This window comes from Ovis canadensis, chromosome 1, assembly GCF_042477335.2.
Source record: "Ovis canadensis isolate MfBH-ARS-UI-01 breed Bighorn chromosome 1, ARS-UI_OviCan_v2, whole genome shotgun sequence".
Taxonomy (NCBI): domain Eukaryota; kingdom Metazoa; phylum Chordata; class Mammalia; order Artiodactyla; family Bovidae; genus Ovis; species Ovis canadensis.
In genome coordinates, this window is record NC_091245.1 from 232,232,973 (window position 1) to 232,255,438 (window position 22,466).

At 35.0% G+C, this 22,466-nt stretch overlaps 1 protein-coding gene and 1 pseudogene across 8 annotated transcripts in view; one reads left to right on the forward strand and one right to left on the reverse strand.

Annotated features, from left to right (window-relative positions):
• RSRC1 (arginine and serine rich coiled-coil 1) overlaps positions 1 to 22,466 on the reverse strand; it is a 450,301-nt gene that overhangs the window by 123,118 nt on the left and 304,717 nt on the right. The gene's annotated exons all lie outside the window — the stretch shown is intronic.
• On the forward strand, positions 778 to 2,206 carry LOC138424605 (heterogeneous nuclear ribonucleoprotein A3-like; annotated as a pseudogene).

Here is a 22,466-nt window from a genome sequence, read left to right on the forward strand (position 1 = left end):
TATACTTACTTCTCATCTTTTTTCCATAGTGAAAATGTTTTATAGGAAATTATAATAGTTTTTCCCACTCACCATATTGTCCCCTTAGGGAAATCTCAGAGTGATTTTTTTCCACAAACTTAGGTAACTTTTGACTTAACACAGAAAAAAGCTACAGGAGAGGTTAAAAAAAGAGAAAAGGAAAAAAAGTGTATGTGAAGCAGAGACCTCTCAAAAGTAAAAGAAATACCTTCAAATAAGCAGAGCGATGGCGGTATCAAGGTAGCTTTGAGAGTCTGGCGGCCAAATTGGGAAGGGAAAAAAATTATATATGAAGATCATGTCATATGTTAAATTTAAAAATATTTATAAGATATTTTATAAATTATAGGTCACATCTCAGATGTTCATTCCACTGGCATGAACATCTGTGACAACATGAAGTGCTGTGTTGAGAATTTGGAAGTTATACCTTGACTCGGCATAAAAAAGTGCACTGATCAACTACTACTGCATTATAAGTGTAGCCTAGTGAGTGGTGACTGATTTTCCATATTTCTCATCTCTGTTCTATACAAAATAAGACAATAATAATAATGATAATGTTAAGAAAACTGGCAGTTATTATATAATGTCAGTGAAAGGACAAGAAATATACATATTCAAACAGATGAAGAAATGTTGAAATTATTTTTGTGCTATACTTATACATGTTATCACAGAGCTTAAAATTTTTTTTTCACAGACATTCTTAAGAGTTTATTCCTGGGAGTTGGAAGAGGCGAGTCCGGTCTCAAAATGGAGGTAAAACCGCCGCCCAGTTGCCCCAGCTCGACTCTGGCCATGGCCGCCGCGGGGAGGAGGATCATGATCCCAAGGAACCTGAGCAGTTGAGAAAGCTGTTTATTGGTGGTCTGAGCTTTGAAACTACAGATGATAGCTTAAGAGAACACTTTGAGAAATGGGGCACACTTACAGATTGTGTGGTGATGAGAGCCCCCAAACAAAACGTTCCAGGGGTTTTGGTTTTGTGACTTACTCTTGTGTTGAAGCAGTGGATGCAAAATGTGTGCTCGACCACACAAGGTTGATGGGCGTGTAGTGGAACCAAAGAGAGCTGTTTCTAGAAAGTGAAAGTGAAAGTGAAGTCGCTCAGTCCTGTCCAACTCTTTGCCACCCCATGGACTGTAGCCTACCAGGCTCCTCTGTCCATGGGATTTTCCAGGCAATAGTACTGAGGTGGATTGCCATTTCCTTCTCCAGGGGATCTTCCCAACCCAGGGATTGAACCTGGGTCTCCCGCATTGTAGACAGACGCTTTACCGTCTGAGCCACCAGGGGAAAACCCCTGTTTCTAGAAAGGATTCTGTAAAGCCTGGTGCCCAGCTAACAGCGAAGAAAATTTTTGGTGGTGGTATTAAAGAAGATATAGAAGAATGTAATCTGAGAGACTACTTTGAAAAGCATGGCAAGATTGAAACCATAGAAGTTATGGAAGACAGGCAGAGTGGGGAAAGAGAGGATTTGCTTTTGTAACTTTTGATGATCATGGTACAGTTGATAAAATTGTTGTTCAGAAATACCACACTATTAATGGGCATAATTGTGAAGTGAAAAAGGCCCTTTCTAAATAAGAGATGCAATCTGCTGGATCACAAAGAGGTCACGGAGGTGGATCTGGCAACTTTATGGGTCATGGAGGAAACTTTGGAGATGGTGGAGGTAACTTCGGCCATGGTGGAAACTTTGGTGGAAGAGAAGGCTATGGTGGTGGAGGTGATGGCAGCAGAGGGAGTTATGGAGGAGGTGATGGTGGATATAATGGATTTGGAGGTGATGGTGGCAACTATGGTGGTGGTCCTGGTTATAGTAGTAGAGGAGGTTATGGTGGTGGTGGACCAGGATATGGAAACCAAGGTGGTGGAAATGGTGGCGGTGGTGGAGGATATGGTTACAATGAAGGAGGAAATTTTGGAGGTAACTATGGTGGTGGTGGAAACTATAATGATTTTGGAAATTATAGTGGACAACAGCAATCCAATTAGGGACCCATGAAAGGGGGTAGTTTTGGTGGAAGAAGCTTGGACAGTCCCTATGGTGGTGGTTATGGATCTGGTGGTGGAAATGGTGGATATGGTAGCAGGAGGTTCTAAAAACTCAGAAGAAAAGGGCTACAGTTCTTAGCAGGAGAGACAGCGAGGAGTTGTCAGGAAAGCTGCAGGTTACTTTGAGACAGTTGTCCCAAATGTGTTAGAGGAACTGTAAAAATATGCCACAGAAGGAATGATGATCCATAGTCAGAAAAGTTATTGCAGCTTAAACAGGAAACCCTTCTTGTTCAGGATTGTCATAGCCACAGGTTGCAAAAAGTGCAGCTATCGATTAATGCAATGTGGTGTCAATTAGATGTACATTCCTGAGGTCTTTTATCTGTTGTAGCTTTGTCTTTTTTTCTTTTCAGTACATCAGGTATATTGCCCTGTAAATTGTGGTAGTGGTACCAGGAATAAAAAAATAAGGAATTTTTATCTTTTCAAAAAAAAAAAGAAATAAAAGAGTTTATTCCTATGCCAAAAATACCAAGTGACTTCCATGGTCAAATTTCCTGGGAAATAATTCCAATAATATTTATTTCCTTAAAAATGTTACTTTGAAGATAGGAAAAAAGTTTACCCTTGTATGTCAGTTATTTTTGCTATATAGCAGCCCAAACTCATGCTTCAAACATCCACATTCATTAACTGTGAACATTACATATTTGAAAATCATTGCAAATTTGAACTTGAGCAGGATCCAGGTAGAGTAGCTCCATGCAGCATCGAATGGGGCAACACAAAGACTGGGACTGACTTGATGGCTGGTGGGCTGAAGGCTGCTCACTCATGTGCCTGATGGTTGTTGCTGGCTATCAGCTAGAAATTCAGTTGGATTTGTCAATCAGAATACTTATAAAAATAAACAAATGGGACTTAATCTAACTTAAAAGCTTTTGCCCAGCAAAGGAAACAAACAAACAAACAAAAGATAATCTAGAGAATGGGAAAAAATATTTACAAACAATGTGATCAACAAGAGGTTAACATTCAAAATAGACAAACAGATCAAAAACTCAACATTAAAAAACAAACATGAAACATATAATTATCATATGTAAAATAGATAGCCAGTAGGAATTTGCTGTATGATGCAGGGTGCTCAAACCTGAGGTTCTGTGACAACCTAGAGGGGTGCAATGGGTAAGAGGTGGGAGGGACATACGTATACCTATGGCTAATTCATGTTGCTATATGGTAGAAACTAACACAATATTGTAAAGTAATTATCCTCCAATTAAAAATAAATTTAAAAATTAAAAGAAACAAACAACTCACAAGACCTAAACAGACAACTCTCTGAAGACATACAGATGGCCAACAGGCACATGAAAAAATGCTCAACATTACTAACTAGAAAAATGCAGATCAAAACTACAATGAGGTCTCGCCTCACATTGGTCAGAATGGCTATCATCAAAAAGTCTACAAATAATAAATGCTGAAAAGGGTATGGAGAAAGGGAACCTTCTTACTTTACCTTCTTACACACACACACACACACACACACACACACACACATGAATATTACTCAGCCATAAAGAAGGCAATATTGCCATCTGCAACATAGATGAACCTAGAGATTATTATACTGAGTGAAGTAAATCAGACAGAGAAAGACAAATATTATATGATATCAATTCTATGTAGAATCTTAAAAATAATACAAATGAATCCGTATACATAGACTCACAGACAGAAAAAACAAACTAAGTTACCAAAGGGGAAAGGGATTGGGGAGCAGAATAAATTGGGATTATGGGATTAACAGATACAAACTATTATACATAAAATAGATAAGCAACAAGGATTTACTGTTTAGCACAGGGAATTATATATTATAATAACCTATAATGGAAAAATAATCTGAAAAGATATTATATATGTGTGTTTGCATATATATGTATATCTGAATCAATTTTCAGTACACCTAAAACTAACACAATATTGTGAATCAACTATACTTCAATAAAATAAAGTGAAACAAACTGAAACTATCAGAACAGTTGAGAGAAGAAAAAAAGTTAACAAAAGGAAAAGAATAAAAGAAAACTAGAAATTAGATAAAGGAAATTATTCTATATAAACTACCAATAGGATGTTAATTCAAAGTATGAAATAACAATTAAAGAATGCATTAAATTTGAGAGCACAAAAATAGATATTGAGCATGTGTGATACATACCTAGTGATCTTCAAGATAAAAGATATGGCTATATGTTCTGATACTTAGAATTCTTTGTGACATAATAAAGGAAAAGTCTTGATATATCACATCTTAAATTCCATGAAACTTTAAAATCAAGGAAAAATAAAATCTAATAAAGCAAATTAGAATATCTTATTAAAAACAGAATAATCTGTATAAGTCTATGTAAATTATGTATTTTAAAGTCAAATACTATAATAATGAAGGTTTCCATGGACTAATTATAATTTGTTTTAACATAATTCAAAGTATTAGTCTTGTTAAGCTCTTCATCTTGTTGAAGGAGCAAAGATATAAAATTGTTTTAATTGTATGAGATAACAAATAACCAACTGTTTTTGTTGAAAAAAAAAAAAAACCTTTCACTTTCTATAGTGAGTTCTGGTTCACTTTCTATAGTGAGTTCTGGTTCAATCAACTCACATGACACTGATAATAACAACAGTAATAATAAACAAAAGTCAGTATTTACTGAGTTACCATGTACTAGCAATCATTCTAAGCTTTACATATGTAAAGTTATTTAATGCTCAACATTAATATCCCATTTTTTACCAGTTAGGATTCTGAGGCACGAAAACTTCAGTAATCGCCCAAAGTCACTCAGTTAGCTAGTAAATGACAGAGCCAAAACTAACAGAGGGAGTCTAATTCCAGAGTCCCATATCAAACCTAGCACATTCTGTAAAAGGCAAAAAGGAGCAGTGTACATGACTGAAAAAGCATTCTTCATACTCTATGAAAACAATTTTAAAATATACAGAAGACTCTTCCAAGCTGGATCATTTCAAGAACAACACAACAATAAAATAAAACTTGACTATTTCTCAAACCATATCTCTTTAGAAACAGGAAGTAGGTCATAGAGGTAAAAATCAAAAGAAAAGAGATGATAATAAGAGAGACAGTCATAATATCACCCCTGCTTTCCTGCCTCACACTATCTTCAAGAAAACACAATGAAAAAGACTGATTGTTTGAAAAGAAGCAAATACAGGGGCTACGGAGGATACTTTCAACTAACAATGAAATCATGAATGACACCTAACAATACTGCTATTGAATGTAATTACAGATGATTTATTTGTATTTAGCAAGGGTTGCTGAAGGGTTAAACTTGGAACAAAATTTCACTTTATTCCATCTAAGTCAATACCTCGTGGAGAAAGGATGTGCTTGCAAGAAACTGGTAACACTCAAAATTTGCAATCTGCTGGTTTTTTTTTTTTTTTGTATGATCAAATAGAATTTCTAAGGATGGCTTAAAAGGAAAATTAGAGAGAAATTAACTGTAAAAGCTGCAAATTAACTGTAAAAGTGAACTGTTTGTTAGGATATTTCTATGTAATTAAGCTTCCAGCTCAGTAATGGAGAGTACTAAGATTTTAACTTAACCCTTTAAGAGGATGATTTATTGGACTGTCAAGGGGGATAAGGCCTACCTATACCATTAGATTTTCTTTTTAAATAACACTTATTTTATGACTTCCTGGGTGGTTATGATTGACAGATGACCTATGAAAGGTCTAAAGAAACAAGAACAGGATTTAGGCAAGAAAATCCATTTTCATAACAGTGTGGTAGTTAAGTTCTACGATACAGATCTGCAAAGGAAATACAGAACTTATTCACTCAGGTGGAGGATAACTAAGACTTCCAACAGAAGGTGACATTTGAAGTGATTCTTAAAAAAAATCAGTAAAATTCAGGCAAGAAAAGTGTTAGACACTCAGTCATGTCTGACGCTTTTTGACCTCAAGGACTATAGCCTGCCACGCCCTCTGTCCACAGAATTCCCCAGGCAAGAATACTAGAGGGGCAATGGTGAAAAAATGAAAGCATTTTCCCTAAAGTTAGGAACAAGACAGGGTGCTCATTCTCGCCATTACTATTCAACATAGTTTTGGAAGTTTTGGCCACAGCAATCAGAGCAGAAAAAGAAATAAAAGGAATCCAGATTGGAAGAAAAGAAGTAAAACTCTCACTGTTTGCATGATCCTCTACATAGAAAACCTTAAAGATTCCACCGGAAAATTACTAGGGCTAATCAATGAATATAGTCAAGTTGTAGGATATAAAATCAACACACAGATGTCCCTTGCATTCCTATACACTAACAATGAAAAAACAGAGAGAGAAATTAAGGAAACAATTCCATTCACCATTGCAATGAAAAAAATAAAATACTTAGGAATATATCTACCTAAAGAAACAAAAGACCTATATATAGAAAACTATGAAACACTGATGAAAGAAATCAAAGAGGACACAAATAGATGGAGAAATATACCATGTTCATGGATCGGAAGAATCAATATAGTGAAAATGAGTATACTACCCAAAGCAATCTATAGATTCAATGCAATCCCTATCAAGCTACCAACAGTATTTTTCACAGAACTAGAACAAATAATTTCACAATTTGTATGGAAACACAAAAAACCTCGAATAGCCAAAGCAATCTTGAGAAAGAAGAATGGAACTGGAGGAATCAACCTGCCTGACTTAAAACTGTACTACAAAGCTACAGTCATCAAGACAGTATAGTTCTGGCACAAAGACAGAAATATAGATCAATAGAACAAAATAGAAAGCCCAGAGATAAATCCATGCACCTATGGACACCTTATCTTTGACAAAGGAGGCAAAAACATACAATGGAGATAAGAATCTCTTTAACAAGTGGTGCTGGAAAAATTGGTCAACCACCTATAAAAGAAACTAGAACACTTTCTAACACTGTACACAAAAAAACTTAAAATGGGTTAATGATCTAAATTTAAGACCAGAAACTATAAAACTTCTAGAGGAAAACATAGACAAAATACTCTCTGACATAAATCACAGCAGGATCCTCTATGACCCACCTTGCAGGGTAATGGAAATAAAAGCAAAAATAAACAAATGGGACCTAATTAAACTTAGAAGCTTTTGCACATGAAGGAAACTATAAGCAAGGTGAAAAGCCAACCTTCAGAATGGGAGAAAATAATAGGAAACAAAGCAACTGACAAAGAATTAATCTCAAAGGTATACAAGCAGCTCATGCAGCACAATACCAGAAAAATAAATGACCCAGTCAAAAAATGGGCCAAAGAACTAAACAGGCATTTCTCCAAAGAAGACATATGGATGGCTAACAAACATATGAAAAGATGCTCAACATCACTCATTATCAGAGAAATGCAAATCAAAACCACAATGAGGTACCATCTCATGCCAGTCAGAATGGCTGCTATCAAAAAGTCTACAAACAATAAATGCTGGAGAGGGTGCAGAGAAAAGGGAACACTTTTACACTGTTGGTGGGAATATAAACTAGTACAGCCACTGTGAAGAACAGTGTGGTGATTCCTTAAAAGACTGAAAACAGAACTGCCATACAACCCAGCAATTCCACTGCTGGGCATACACACTGAGGAAACCAGAATTGAGAGAGCCACGTGTACCCCAATGTTCACTGCAACACTGTTTACAATAGATAGGACATGGAAGCAACCTAGATGTCCATCAGCAGACGAATAGATAAGAAAGTTGTGGTACATATACACAATGGAATATTACTCAGCTATTAAAAAGAACACATCTGAATCAGTTCTAATGAGGTGGATGAAACTGGAGCTTATTATATAGAGTGAAGTAAGTCAGAAAGAAAAACACCAATACATTATATTTGTATATTAATGCATATATATGGAATTTAGAAAGATGGTAATCATGACCTTATATGCGAGACAGCAAAAGAGACACAGATGTAAAGAACAGACTTTTGGACTCTGTGGGAGAAGGCAAGGGTGGGATGATTTGAGAGAATAGCATTGAAACATGTATATTACCATATGTGAAACAGATTACCAGTCCAAGTTCGATGCATGAAACAGGGCACTCAAAGCTGGTGCACTGGGACAACCCAGAGGGATGGGATGGGGAAGGAGAGAGGAGGGGGATTCGGGGTGGGGGACACATGTACACCTGTGGCTGATTCATCTCAATGTTTGGCAAAAACCACCACAATATTGTAAAGTAACTAGTTTCCAATTAAAAAAAAAAAAGAATACTAGAGTGGGTAGCTATTCTCTTCTCCAGGCGATCTTCCCAATCCAGAGATTGAACTTGGGTCTCCTGCATTGCAGGCAGATTCTTTACCATCAGAGCCACCAGGGAAGTCACCAAAATCAGTGGCTCTGAAACAATAATTTGAATCACTTACATTTTATGGTTCTAGTAGAGCTCATCACAGTTAAATGAATAGGATTAAGAATCTTCAGATAAATTCAAAATCATTTGAATTATGTATATTATGATTCTCATCCCTTCCTCCTTACTCATTTTACACATTTCAGAAAGAAAACCTCTATGTAACTCTTTAGGGAAGTTGGAAATAAAGTTTTGTATTTTCCTATTAATATAAACCATAAAGAGAGATCTTTTAAAATTTAACCATCATCTTGAATTATCTTCAGAACAAAAATGGCAGATCATAAAGATACCAAACAATGTTTCACAACTGAAAGTAGAGTGAACATGGATATTGCTCTGTATCTTCAATAAATACCCTATAACTCTAGAGAATGAGGAAGAAGTAGTAGGTGGGCTGGAAAGAGCCACATTCAGTCATTCAGAATTATTTATAAACAACTCATATCCAGAATCTATCAAGAATTCCTTCAAGTCAATAGAAAAAAAATAAGGAAAAACATAACAGTAGGAAAATGGGCTAAACACTCAAGAAGGCACTTCATAAATTAAAAAATTTTTGTGCCTAACAAACCAGTGAAAAACTACTAAAGCTTTCTGATAACAGGAGAAATGGAAATTAAAAATAAAATGATTTAAGTCTGGCTAAAATAAAAAAGTCTGACAGTATTAAGTAACGGTGAGAAGTTAGAGCAATAGGAACTCTTATACGCTATTGTTGAGAAAAGAAACTGATATAACCATTTTGGAAAAGCTTTACATTGCCTCGTAAATTTGAAATCACACATACTCTATGAGACAGCATTCTACTCTTAGCTATGGAGTTTAGAGAACTTCATGTACACACAAGCGAGAATATAAACTTTTACAAGAATGTTCAGAGCAGCCTTGAATTAGTGCAATAAAAGTCCATCAATAGCAAAAAGGGTAAAAAAAACCACAAAACTCTATTATGTTCATACAATGAAATGATACAGCACAGAATCAACATAGTACAGCTACAAGCAAACAGATGAATCTTAAGAACAATATTGAGAAAAGACCCAAGAGAATATATAGTATATGATTCCAGTTCAAAACTGGGAAAATTTAACTATAGTGCTTAGTATTATATACTTAGGTGGTAAAATTATTAATAAAAGCAAGAGAGTGATTGATTACTATAGCATAGGGTAATGTGGGAGTTATAGGAAAAAGAAAATTGAGGTTTCCAAATACTAGTGAAGTGCTGTTTCTTGTTTTGGGTAGTATAACACAGGTGATGTTGTGTTTCATAATTCAGTGATATGTACATTTATATACTTTTCTCTGTATTTCACACTACAAAAGGTCAAACAGAATTGTGAAATGCTGAAAAGCTAAAAATTCAAAAGAGAAATTATTTAAAAAACAACAACAACAATGGAGAATCTTACTGAGTACCTTCTATATGACAGGAACTATGCTAAGTGTTGAGGACACAGTATACAAAAGGGACACACAGTCTGACTCTCTAAAGGTCTGAGAAAGGTCAAACAAATAATTGTGAACATCATATTTAATTAAAAACTGATTGATTGCTATGAAGGAAAAGTTCACAAAATTTCAGAGACACTGATGCTATCTAGTGAACAGGTGTCAAGGCTTCTCTGAGGTATAAAATTTAAACTGAAACTTTAATAAGCCTAAATTAATCTGGGTGAGAGGATGGAGGTATCTATTTCAGGGAGGTGGAATAACATGCAAACCAAGGAACAAAAAAGCAGGCCAGTATGGAGTTTAGTAAAGAACAGTCTAAGATGAGGCTGGAGGAGTAGACATGGGCAAACCTGAAAGCACCTGGCGCCATACTAAGAATTTTGAAATTTCATCCCAGCGGCAAATGGCAGCCACCAAGGTTTTTTGCGTTTTCTCCTGCAGGGGAATGGCAGGTTCCGATTCATAGTTCAAGCTCATTCTGCGAACTATGGGATGTATTATAGTCTACAAGACTGTAGACTGTATTATGTCTACAAGACTGTAGACACATAAGATAGAAGGCTATTGCAGTGGTCAAGCCAAGAAATTTTGATGACTTTCTCTGAGTAAAGGCAGTAAAAATGGGATCAGTAGAAAGATTTAAATGCATCTTAGGTGGCTACAGACCATGCTAATAGAATGGAAGTGCCAAACTGCTGTTTTGAGCAACTGGAAAGATGTAATGAAGGGACAATGAAAGAGGAGCAGGGATGAGGGTGTGAGCAGGAAGAATCCAGGACTTTCCTGTTTGACAGGTAAGTGGAGAGGACAGGCAATTAGCTATGTAAGTCTTCAGTTCTAAAGAGAGTACTGGAATTTAGAAATTGTTATACATGGATGCTATCTGAAGTCCCGAGAATGGATTAGATCACTTAATATGAAAATATAGATGGAAAACAAGTAAGCACATTCCATGATGAACACTTAGGATTTAGATTTAGAAGGAGTTTACTCAACAATAGGAATGAGTGGCATAAAGGACAATTAAAGTGTTTGTTAGTCATTCAGTCATGTCTGACTCTTTGTGACCCTGTTAATTGTAGCCCTCCAGATTCTTCTGTCCATGGGATTTTCCAGGCAGGAACACTGGAGTGGGTAGCCATTTGCTTCTCCAGGGGATCTTCTCAACCCAGGGATGAAACCTGGGTCTCCATTGCAGGCGGTTTCTTTACCATCTGAGCCACCAGGGAAGTTAAAGGACAATTATGTGGTTAACAACCCTGGCTTCTTGATAAACCACAAGTGTAAAAGACAGTGAAATGCTGAAGTATAATGATCACATATAGAAAATACTAACACCCTATTTTGTAAATACTAAACATGTAAAATTCATACTTTCACATAATAGCCAAAACAGTATCGAAATTTATCCTTTCTCAACCCTGTGCCTTACTATCTTATGCTTCCTTTATCTTGTATAATGATATTATCTAAATGGTTTTACCTTTCCCAAACTTGCTTATTTTCATAACCTATATTTTTCATTTACCCTCTTTAAATTTTTATTACTCCTGTGGTTCTAATGTTTCTTACCTAAAGCACTGTTCAGATCACAGTGCTCTGTGCATAGAGTCAAGAGTTCTGAAAAGCCTACCAGCCTTAATGAGCACCTGTGGCAGACTATGGTCCACAGAGTCTCAAAGAGTCGGACACAACAGACACGACTTAGTATGTATGACAACAGACACGACTTAGTATGTATGACAACAGACACGACTTAGTATGTATGCACCACATGCTAGTTACTTTTACAGGATGAGGGATATGTTCTTGAAACAAATAAGCAAGATTCCTGCCCTTACATAGCTTACTTTCTAGTTGGGAAGCTTGATGCTAAGCCACTAATCAAGCATAAAATATGTTAGAGAGTAACGAGTGCCATAAAAAAAAAATAAAACAAATAAATTATGAAAGAAAAGAAATGAAACATTATGTTCCTCCACCTTTAACCATGCATCTAGACGTTTAATGGGTATCTGTATCCGCCACTTTATTTCTCCTGCATTGTATGAGAGTGCTTTCTCCTGGCCTCTAAGCTGCAGGAGGCAGGATTATAATTCTCCATATCCCGCCACTCCTTTTACCTTGCATATACTGAATTCAAGGGCACCATTGTTTACTAAGTCATTGGTGCTCCTAAAAGATGCCAAGAAATCTTAATTTTGTAAGATTTACAAGAATTCACTGTAAATGACCAACAGTGATTAAAATGTACATAAAATCTCTAATTTACTCATTTTTTTTTCTGCTATGGTTATCTGCTTCTGCTTATTCCTTAACTGCAGCCATGAAATTAAGCACTTGCTCCTTGGAAGAAAAGCTATGACCAACCTAGATAGCATATTAAAAAGCAGAGACTACTTTGCTAACAAAGATCCATCTAGTCAAAGCTATGGTTTTTCCTGTAGTCATATATGGATGTGAGAGTTGGACTATAAAGAAAGCTGAGTGCCAAAGAATTGATGCTTTTGAACTCTGGTGTTGGAGAAGACTCTTGAGGGTCCCTTGGACTGCAAGGAGATCCAACCAGTCCATCCTAAAGCAGATCAGTCCTGGGTGTTCATTGGAAGGACTGATGTTGAAGCTGAAACTTCAATACTTTGGCCACCTGATGTGAAGAACTAACTCATTGGAAAAGACCTTGACGCTAGGAAAGATTGAAGGTAGGAGGAGAAGGGGATGACAGAGGATGAGATGGTTGGATGGCATCACTAACTCAATGGACATGAGTTTGAGTAAGCTCTGGGAGTTGGTGATGGACAGGGAAGCCTGGCGTGCTGCAGTCCATGGGGTCACAGAGAGTCAGACACAATTGAGCAACTGAAGTGATTATTTAACTATGTTATATGGTCTTAATAATGTTTATATATTAGTTAATGTTTATCAAGATAGCAAATAACACTATCTGCATTACCACTACTGCTTTCTGGCTAGATGGCTTGTTGCTTTTATCAAGAGGCTCAGTCTGCTGCCATTGCCTAAATTTAGCAAAGCAATAAGTTGTGCTTATGTTTACTCTTTGATATTTTCAACATGTCTTTGATGACTGAAAGTCCCTAAAAGCAACAGTTCAATAAATAAATTGCAAGGTTGAGAAAGTAAGTTTTAATACTGGCACAGTTAACCAGTAGATCAAAGCATCTACAGGCAAACTCAGCACAAGGAGAGAGGGTATGGTGGAATGTCCATTTTGAAAATGCTCCTCAGGATGTTGGGTATCCTCTCCTGACAACCCTAACCTCTAGACACAATCTCATTTCACAGATAAGAAAGCTGAGACACAGAGTGATTATTAACTGGTGAAAGTCATATGGACAATGAAAGGCAAAGCCAGGATTAGAATTCAGGACATCTGTCTCTTGTCCTGTCAGGATTGTTTTCACTGTGTCTTCACTGTTTCTCGAATTTTTCAAACTGGGGCTCCATGAAATCTATGACATAGGGCAAGTAAGACTGAAAACTGTCATGTTAAGCAAAGTTAAAGAGGACTACTTTGGGGTTTCTTAAAATCTAAAATATGCTAATGTACATTGAGATTTTCCAAGAGAAGTATGTAAAATTTTCAAATGTATTCAGTGAAAAAAAATTTAACAGCAATCTTATTAACAAAGTAATACAGAAAATCATTTGGGGAATTTAAACCTGATTCCTTAATTTTTAACTCACTCTGATTTCATTAAAACACAATTGTAAGAAGCCCAGGAAGTATGGTTTACATATTATAAAGACTCTCTGAATTGATTTTACTAAACTACCAAATAGTGTAAGCTGTAATGCAATTATTAATTTCTACTTAGTCCTAGGTCATGTCACATGAGTTCATTACCCAAATGTGATATTTTGATCACTTAACGAACACTGTTCATTATATGTAAATTTCAACATACAAAAATAAACTATTTGTGTTTAACATACAAAAATAAACTATTTGTGTTTAGTTATAAAACAAAGGATATTAATGGTATTCTCTTTAAATAGATCTTAGTGGGTATTTGAAGACATACATAATTCCTGTAAATCATGTTTTATTTCCATTTCATGATGAAAGCATCTGAATTCTGCATTTCTGGCAAATATGTTTAAATTTTAATTTTTCCTTTGACAACAGGAATATTTGATTTCAACTGCTTTAAAATAAACTCTAAAAATCAATAACAAAGAGGACAAAGGAGTTTTGAGGCTGTGATAAAAATAGGTACTAAAATGCTACTGGTTATACAGGATCTGTTGTGAATAGGTCAGCTCAGGGTCCCAGGTAAACATCTTGTTTGTGTCCTGAAGCCTTGTTTTCTGCATGCCTTATATCTCAGTAGGGTCCTCCTACTTGGGTCTAAACATCGGGCCACTGCACCCTATCGATCTTCTTTAAATCTCCAGAATAATAAATTTCAAGGCAACACAGCAGAAGCCGACTAAAGCCCTTTAATTACATCACTGCTGAAAGGAAATCATTGATCAATGGCATTATGGGAAAATAAACTGCCCCCCAAACCAGATCAAAGTCAATAAAATAGCTGACTAGCTGCCCCATTTGGGACTTGTGCTAGATTAGTGCTCATGGACAAGCAAAAGAGATGACTCTAACGCATGCTGCTTACTATCTTTTTGAAGTTCTCCCTGGCAGGTGTCATGCTCTGAGCATGGTTTTTGATTACTCTAATTAAATATAATATTATCAACAGATTTTCATATTGATCCTTAAAATCCCCCCTTCTAAATGAAAAATTAAAAGCCTAGAGAAAGGGCCTCATAGGGTACCAGGTTATTTTAATGATTTTACTCCTTCATCAATTTTCTTCATGGTATATTATTCTAATATTTATCAATACCAAGGTACCAATTAGCTTAATAATTTTAAATAGTATGTATTAGGTAAGTTCTTTTCCATTTATATGAAGTTACATTCCTTGGTTAAAGTTTAAATAATTTTCCTAATAAATGTTGCTAATTGTGCTGGTCACTATTCTTTATTTCTGGTATTATTTAAATACATTGTCTAACAGATAATGCAATATGACAAATAGTTCATTTCTCTCAGTTTAATTTGGAAAACTGTGAAAACATTTTAAGAAAATATAACAGATTATAAACATTTGTTTATAGTTTCCAAATAGGCAAGCTTATTGAAATATTTAAAATCCTTTTAATTATACACATTCACATTTCAAAATGTTGTCTTCTACTTGATAAAAAAAAAATCTACGAACAAATCTGAAAGCCTCATCCCTTTTCAAAACAGAGAAAGTATAAATATTTAATAAATATAAATTTATTGGCACTTAAGTTTTATGTACAACTTCAGCATTATATAATAATAAAACATAATGTCATCTTAAAAGTAGATTTGAGAATTTTGAGAATAATGTAAATTTAAGAACATATAAAGAGAAACTGAAAATATCAGCTACAATGACTCATTTATGGGTATTACTTTAGCCACTAGACCCAGGAAAAGCTAATAGCCATGCCTTCTTCCCATTCTACATTTCTTCTTATTCACTCACTATTCCCTCAGGTGGTTCTCTTTGCTAATGCCCAAATGGCATCAACCTGTTGTTTAGCATGTCTATGAAAAGGCTAGCCTGCTGGCTAATTTACCAAGGGATTAAAGCCCTGAAACCACTTCAATCTGCTACTTTGTTTCCATGTAAAAGCCTTACCCATGACACCAGTTCCCTCATGTTAAAATTGAAAATCTCTTCAAAAGCAAGAAAAATTCAATGTAAGAACTGTTTAAGAGAGAAATTGCCAAAAATAATATTCTACACCCATAAACAGTTCTATGAAACTGTATTCTGTTGTCAAGTCCTGCATTATACATTAAAAAGAATTTCACGTGTTAAATGTTTACCATTTCATAAAATTAAGCAAATTAACACAGGTACCAAAAGTGGTAGGTGGTGGAGGGTTTGGGAGATCATAAAGATTAATGTAAAACTATATGTAGATATGGTTCATCAACACAGCCTAACATTGAATTAAAATTCATATTTGTGTGCATTTTGTTGAAAGACAAAACATTATGGTAATTGCACTGATTCACACTAGAAGATGGAGGTTCCCCCACACAAGGAACCTCTGAGTTCCTAGTTATAATAATAATAAAGACCTAAAGATTCACTATTCTCATAAAATTGATAGGTACATGCAGCAATTTATCTCTATAAAAAATCTGCTAGCTCTATTTTTTTTAAAATAGAATAAACGTTAAGTTGATAGATTTTATGCAGACATTTATATTTTTTATACTTGTTTAATCATTTATAAAACAGTAATAATCAGTGATATCTTTAACGACTTCTTTACTCCACAAAAACTATTACAACAGCACAAAATCTGTGCTATATGTTACCATTAAAACATTGAAAAAAACTTTATATTTTTAAGGTATATTCATTACCTAACTTGAGTGACAGCAAATTGAACAAACTGTAAAACTGTAGTGAACCTATATTTATTTCTCATTAAAAATAAATGACTAAAACACAAACACATATTCATTACATCCTTACTATACTTTAATTAATCACATTTACCAGTAACTTCAGGATTATCAGAATTAAGGTAAAACTGTGTATTAAAAAGGATAAGTTTCCATTTTAAGCTAATCTCAATTTTCTCTAAAAACTTTTGCCCAGGCCAGCTGTAAACAAAATTTAATAAATTTACTAGATGAACCATTATTTCATGATATTTCACTAACGTTTATTATAATCCTGAGAAGTGAGGGAGGAAAAAAGCACAATGACAAAACAGTTAACCGGGTAAAAGCTAAAGTATGAAGTAGTTTATAGCATGTAGTAGTGACCTTGATTAGATCATTCAAGGGGGAAGACAAATATCACTGTTTCTCTCTTCATTTCTTTACTATCATGACTAGTATTCCTTGTACCTATTGGTGCCAACAGCACAGATTTGCTGGAATGAAAAACAATGCCAGGGATGGATGTGTCAGTGCCAAAGGCTTAAGAGAAAATGAATGTGCTCTAAGTTAGGATCTGTGTGATATTCAAATTCAAACTACTTCACATAAGGATAGGACATTCAAGGTCCCATTTAAATCACAATTTTATTATAGTGACAAATATGAAATTCTGACTGCCAATAAAAATATGAATTTGATGCACTTCTGTGCAAAATTCATGGCCTTGAAAGATATTCTGCAAGCTGTCACCCCCAAGGACCATAATGGATTTGTCTTTAAAGAGAAATGTTTATAGAGTACAAGTTACCAAATATATTTTATGTAAGATTTCACATTTTAAATCAAGAAACATAAATTATTTTTCTTAGTTGACATTTATTGACGAAATTCACATTAAGCAGAATTTTGAGACACTCCTTAATCAGTTCTTAAATAATGAAACATATTTTACTATTCCTTTTCTATCAAAACTAATGTAAATTTCTTTCTTATAATTCATACCATGGATTGGTACGTTAGATTTTACAAGGTTTATACTAAAAATCATTTTAAAAATCTCTTACTAAATTTCTCATAAAAATATAGACACATATTAATAAGCAATACTAGTAAAAACTTCAATTTAGCCTTTACGCAATAAATAAAATAATTTACTGATTTTATTTCAAATAGTCAAGCAAAAATATCAACCAGAAAAACAAGGTGGTTTTCTAAACTTACATCCTTGTTGGGGTATATTTTCTAAAAACAGAATTTTTAAGGCATAAAACAACTGCTAAATTTTACTTCTGAGTAAAATAAAGTTTGAAGTAAACGGATATATTATTGGGCACATCTTTCTTCACAAAAGTACCCACATTTTCCCTTAACTTACATAAAAAAAAATGAGAATAAACTGCATCATCAAGAGTAATTTCTACCAACCCCTATAATTCACCTAAACCAGACTTGCTTCTATGTCTCTAAAAAAGGAAGCAAGACACTGGATGCAAAGCTTCAACAAACTATTATTACACACTTTTCTAGTCCATTAAAAGAAAGTAATTTAATCAGTTTATAGTTTCTCAGGAAAATCTCATTCAGAGAAATTTTATTGCCAGCTATCTAAATAGTAAATACCTATTATCCTCTCAAAATGAGTTTTTGCTTGCCAAGGGCAAACCCATTGCTGTTATTGTAGAGCTCTGCCAGAGAAACAAGAAGTTAAAAAGGTTATAAAGATACCATTAATGTCATGGGACTGTCTTGTCAGGACTCAAAAATGCTTAGTAATTGAGGGTTTTATTCAAAGTGTATTAGCACCCATACAAACAGCACAGTTAATATGATGCTTTAGGCTTTATTTTATTATAGCCCAGCAAAATCACCTACAAACAGCTCAATACTGTAAATGTATCTGCAAGAAGGCAGAACTCATTTTATCATTTAGTTCTAGCTTGCGTCTTTGAAGAAAATGTCAAAAAACATACACATAGCTTAACGGCAAGTCTAGATCCAGCCAATGAGAATAATCAAAAAAAATATAAATGATAACTACATCCTGACATCATGTGCCTTTGATAGAAGTATGAAGATAATAAGCAAAGGGCAAATGTTCTTTAACTTATTTTAATTTTAAAAAGAAACTGCTATTACAATATAGCTTATATTAGTGTTCATTAATATACAAAATTAACAAATTTGTATACTGAAACAACAGGCAATAAGAAGCATAAATATTTCTACTTCTATCATTTAACTTGTTAATCTATTGATGATTTACAGAAATAAGATGATAATCCTTGCTAATTTTCTGAGTTTGGGAGCTTTGGGTTAATTACATAAAAAAGAAATGCAAGTTGCTCAGTTGTATCAACTCTTTGCGATCCCATGGACTGTAGTCTGTCAGGCTCCTCCATCCATGGAATTCTCCAGGCAAGAACACTGGAGTGGATTGTCATGTCCTTTTCCAGGGATTGAACCTGGGACTCCCGCAACGCAGGCAGATTCTTTCTGTCTGAGCCGCCAGGGAAGCTCCAATTACATAGAAAATATTTCACTAAAACATTTGAAATTTAGGAAGTACACAATTTAACTTTTAAAGTTATTCACTTTAAATTGTTAGTCAGCTTTAACAATTATGTAAATAATGAACATTAAAGAAATGTTCATTAAACAATGAACATAAAACCATTCAAGATTTACTTTAAATTTTTGAATATCACTTGTACTGTACTTCCTTTTCAAATCACTGTCAGTTATAAATATGGATATACAAAGTTTACAAAAAAGTAGCTTAATGAAGGATTAGTGTTTTAATAGCCACTGATATCTGCTTTCAATAAATCAAATGTCAGCAGAGTAGCTGAGAGAAAAAAAGCTCTCAGTAAGATGTTTTCTGACTGGGGAGGAAATTGGGCAGTCAAACTTTAAGGACAGCATATATCAAGGGATTGAAGGAGGCTTTGAAACAATTAAGATCTACCTACAGTTATTAATACTCAAGGTAGGTTCCACTAACCCAAATATGGCTGCTGGGGAATTCTTTCCAGCTTTCAAAGGCCAGCTCTCATGTCAACTCCTCCATTTTTCCTAGCCTATTCTTATTATTCCTTTTCCTCTGCATTTTGTATAAAATTCCACTGTTACACTTAGTACAGACACGGAACATGAACTGTTCATTTACATATACTAAACACCTGCCACATCATCTACACATTTAGTAAGAGTTCAAAAATGCTCATTAAATTGGCAATTAAGTCATGATCCTACCTGAACTGAAATTCAAGATGAACTGTTTCTGTCGACTGGACCATGTCAAATAGTTTTCAGCAGATTTCCATACATCTTTTTTTTAAATTTTATTTTTAATTGAAGGATAATTGCTTTACAGAATTTTGTTGTTTTCTGTCAGACTTCAACATGAGTCAGCCATAGGTATACATATATTCCCTCCTTTTTGAATCTCCCTCCCATCTCCCTTCCCATCCCACCCCTACAGGTTAATACACAGCCCCTGCTTGAGTTTCCTGAGCCATACAGCAAATTCTCGTTTGCTATCTATTTTACATATGGTAACATAAATTTCCATGTTACTCTTTCCATACATCTTACTCTCTCTTCCCCTCTCCCCATGTCCATAAGTCTGTTTTCTATGTCTGTTCCCCCACTGCTGCCCTGTAAATAATTTCTTCAGTACCATTCTTCTAGATTCTGTATATATGTGTTAGTATATGATATTTATATTTCTCTTTCTGACTCACTTCACTCCGTATTAATAGGTTCTAGGTTTATCTACCTCATCAGAACTGACTCAAATGCATTCCTTTTTATGGCTGAGTAATATTCCATTGTGTATATGCACCTCAACTTCTTTATCCATTCATCTGTCGATGGACATCTAGGTTGCTTCCATGTTCTAGCTATTGTAAATAATGCTGCAGTGAACAATGGGATACATGTGTCTTTTTCAACCCTGGTTAACGGCTCAGACGGTAAAGCGTCTGCTCACAATGTGGGAGACCTGGGTTCGATCCCTGGGTTGGGAAGATCCCTTGGAGAAGGAAATGGCAACCCACTCCAGTACCCTTGCCTGGAAAGTCCCATGGACGGGGGAGCCTGGTAGGCCTACAGTTCATGGGGTCACAAAGAGTCGGACACAACTGAGCGACTTCACTCACTTCACTTTCCTCAGGGTATATGCCTAGAAGTGGGATTGCTGGGTCATATGGTGGTTTTATTTCTAGTTTTCTAAAGAATCTCCATACCCTCTTCCATAGTGGCTGTATCAGTTTACATTCCCACCAACAGAGCAAGAGTATTTCCTTTTCTCCACACTCTCTCCAGTAGTTATTGTTTGTAGACTTTTTGATGATGCCCATTCTGACTGGTTTGAGGTAATTTCTCATTGTGGTTTTGATTTGCATTTCTCTAATGATGAGTGATATTGAGCATCTTTTCATGTGTTTGTTAGTCATCTGTATATCTTCTTTGTAGAAATGTCTGTTAGGTCTTTTTCCCACTTTTTGATTGGGTTGTTTGTTTTCCTAGTATTGAGTTGTATGAGCTACTTGTATATTTTGGAAATTAATCCTTTGTCAGTTGTTTCATTTGCTATTATTTTCTGCCATTCCGAGGTTGTCTTTTTACCTTGCTTATAGTTTCCCTTGCTTTGCAAAAGCTTTTAAGTTTAATCAGGTTCCACTTGTTTACTTTGATTTTTATTTCCATTACTCTAGGAGGTGGGTCATAGAGGATCTTGCTTTGATTTATGTCATCGAGTATTCTGCTTGTTTTCCTCTAAGAGTTCCCATACATCTTTTTATTATATATAATCATTAAACATCTTCTATGTCACATCTTACACATAAAGTATATTACTTGATGGAAAATATAAAGTGATTCAGAAAGGCTTCTGGAATCTATACACTTAGATAAGTTTATAAAATGACTTAGTTGCTAACAGGAAAAGCAGTTACTGATACTGATCTTAAAGTAGCACAAATTATCAATGCTTAAGTTTAAGAAGTAAAAGAGAATACTCAGAAATGCAAACACTTAGCTACTTTCTCTTAGTTCTCATGCAATATGACTTTCACCCTGACTTTCTTTTTTTCCCATAGTAAGTCATAAGTAAATAAATGAAGGAAGGAAGAAGCAAAGGCAGACAGAAATGGTGAGTGAAGCTGATTTATGGTACCAGCCTGGAGAAACACATTTCACTACCAGTGGGATGGGTACCAGAATGCTGGTAGAAACAAGCAAAAGGTTCTTTATCTAATGATACTGCCTTCCTCTGGAACTTTAATGAGAGAAATCATGAGATATCTTTGCTAATTATATGATTCTATGGTACACTTTTATGAAGGTAAATTCTAGTATTTGCTGACAAGTCTGATAGACTATCTCTTTGGGGTTCCATCATTTAGATTAAGACATGCTTTATCAATGTTTTCTCTATACCTTATTATTCCATTTCTGAAGAAGACAATTTGACTAATTTTTTAAAATTTCAAAAACAGTACTTGTCTAATGGAGAAAAATAAACAATACAGAAATCTACAAAGTAAAATCTGAAAGTTTCTACCCTTCTTACTCCCATTTCACAGTACAGTAACTGGTCCATAGCTTGACTTAAGAGGAGGCAATGTTACACAGCAGGTAAGAACAGACTCTAGAGTCAGATGTTTACCACAATTTTCTGCACTGATTAAAATGTACTACATATCTGTGCTGCCCAGATAAGACAGCTTCTAGCCACATGTGTTTATCATGCACTTGAAATCTGGCTAGTGTGAATGAGAAACCGAATTTTTAATTTCATACTCTTCTAATTAAATGTAAACGTAAATAGCTACACATTGTCATCCTAGCTCTAGGTCCCTTACCAGCTCTGTGAACTCAGGCAACTAACCTAGCACCTCTAATGCCTCAGTTCTCTCTTCTTCGAAATGGGAATAATACTAATATTTACCATGGACTGTAGCCCACCAGGCTCCTCTGTCCATGAGATTCTCCAGGCAAGATACTGGAGTGGTTGCTGTGCCTTCCTCCAGGGCATCTTCCCAACCCAGGGATTGAACCTAAG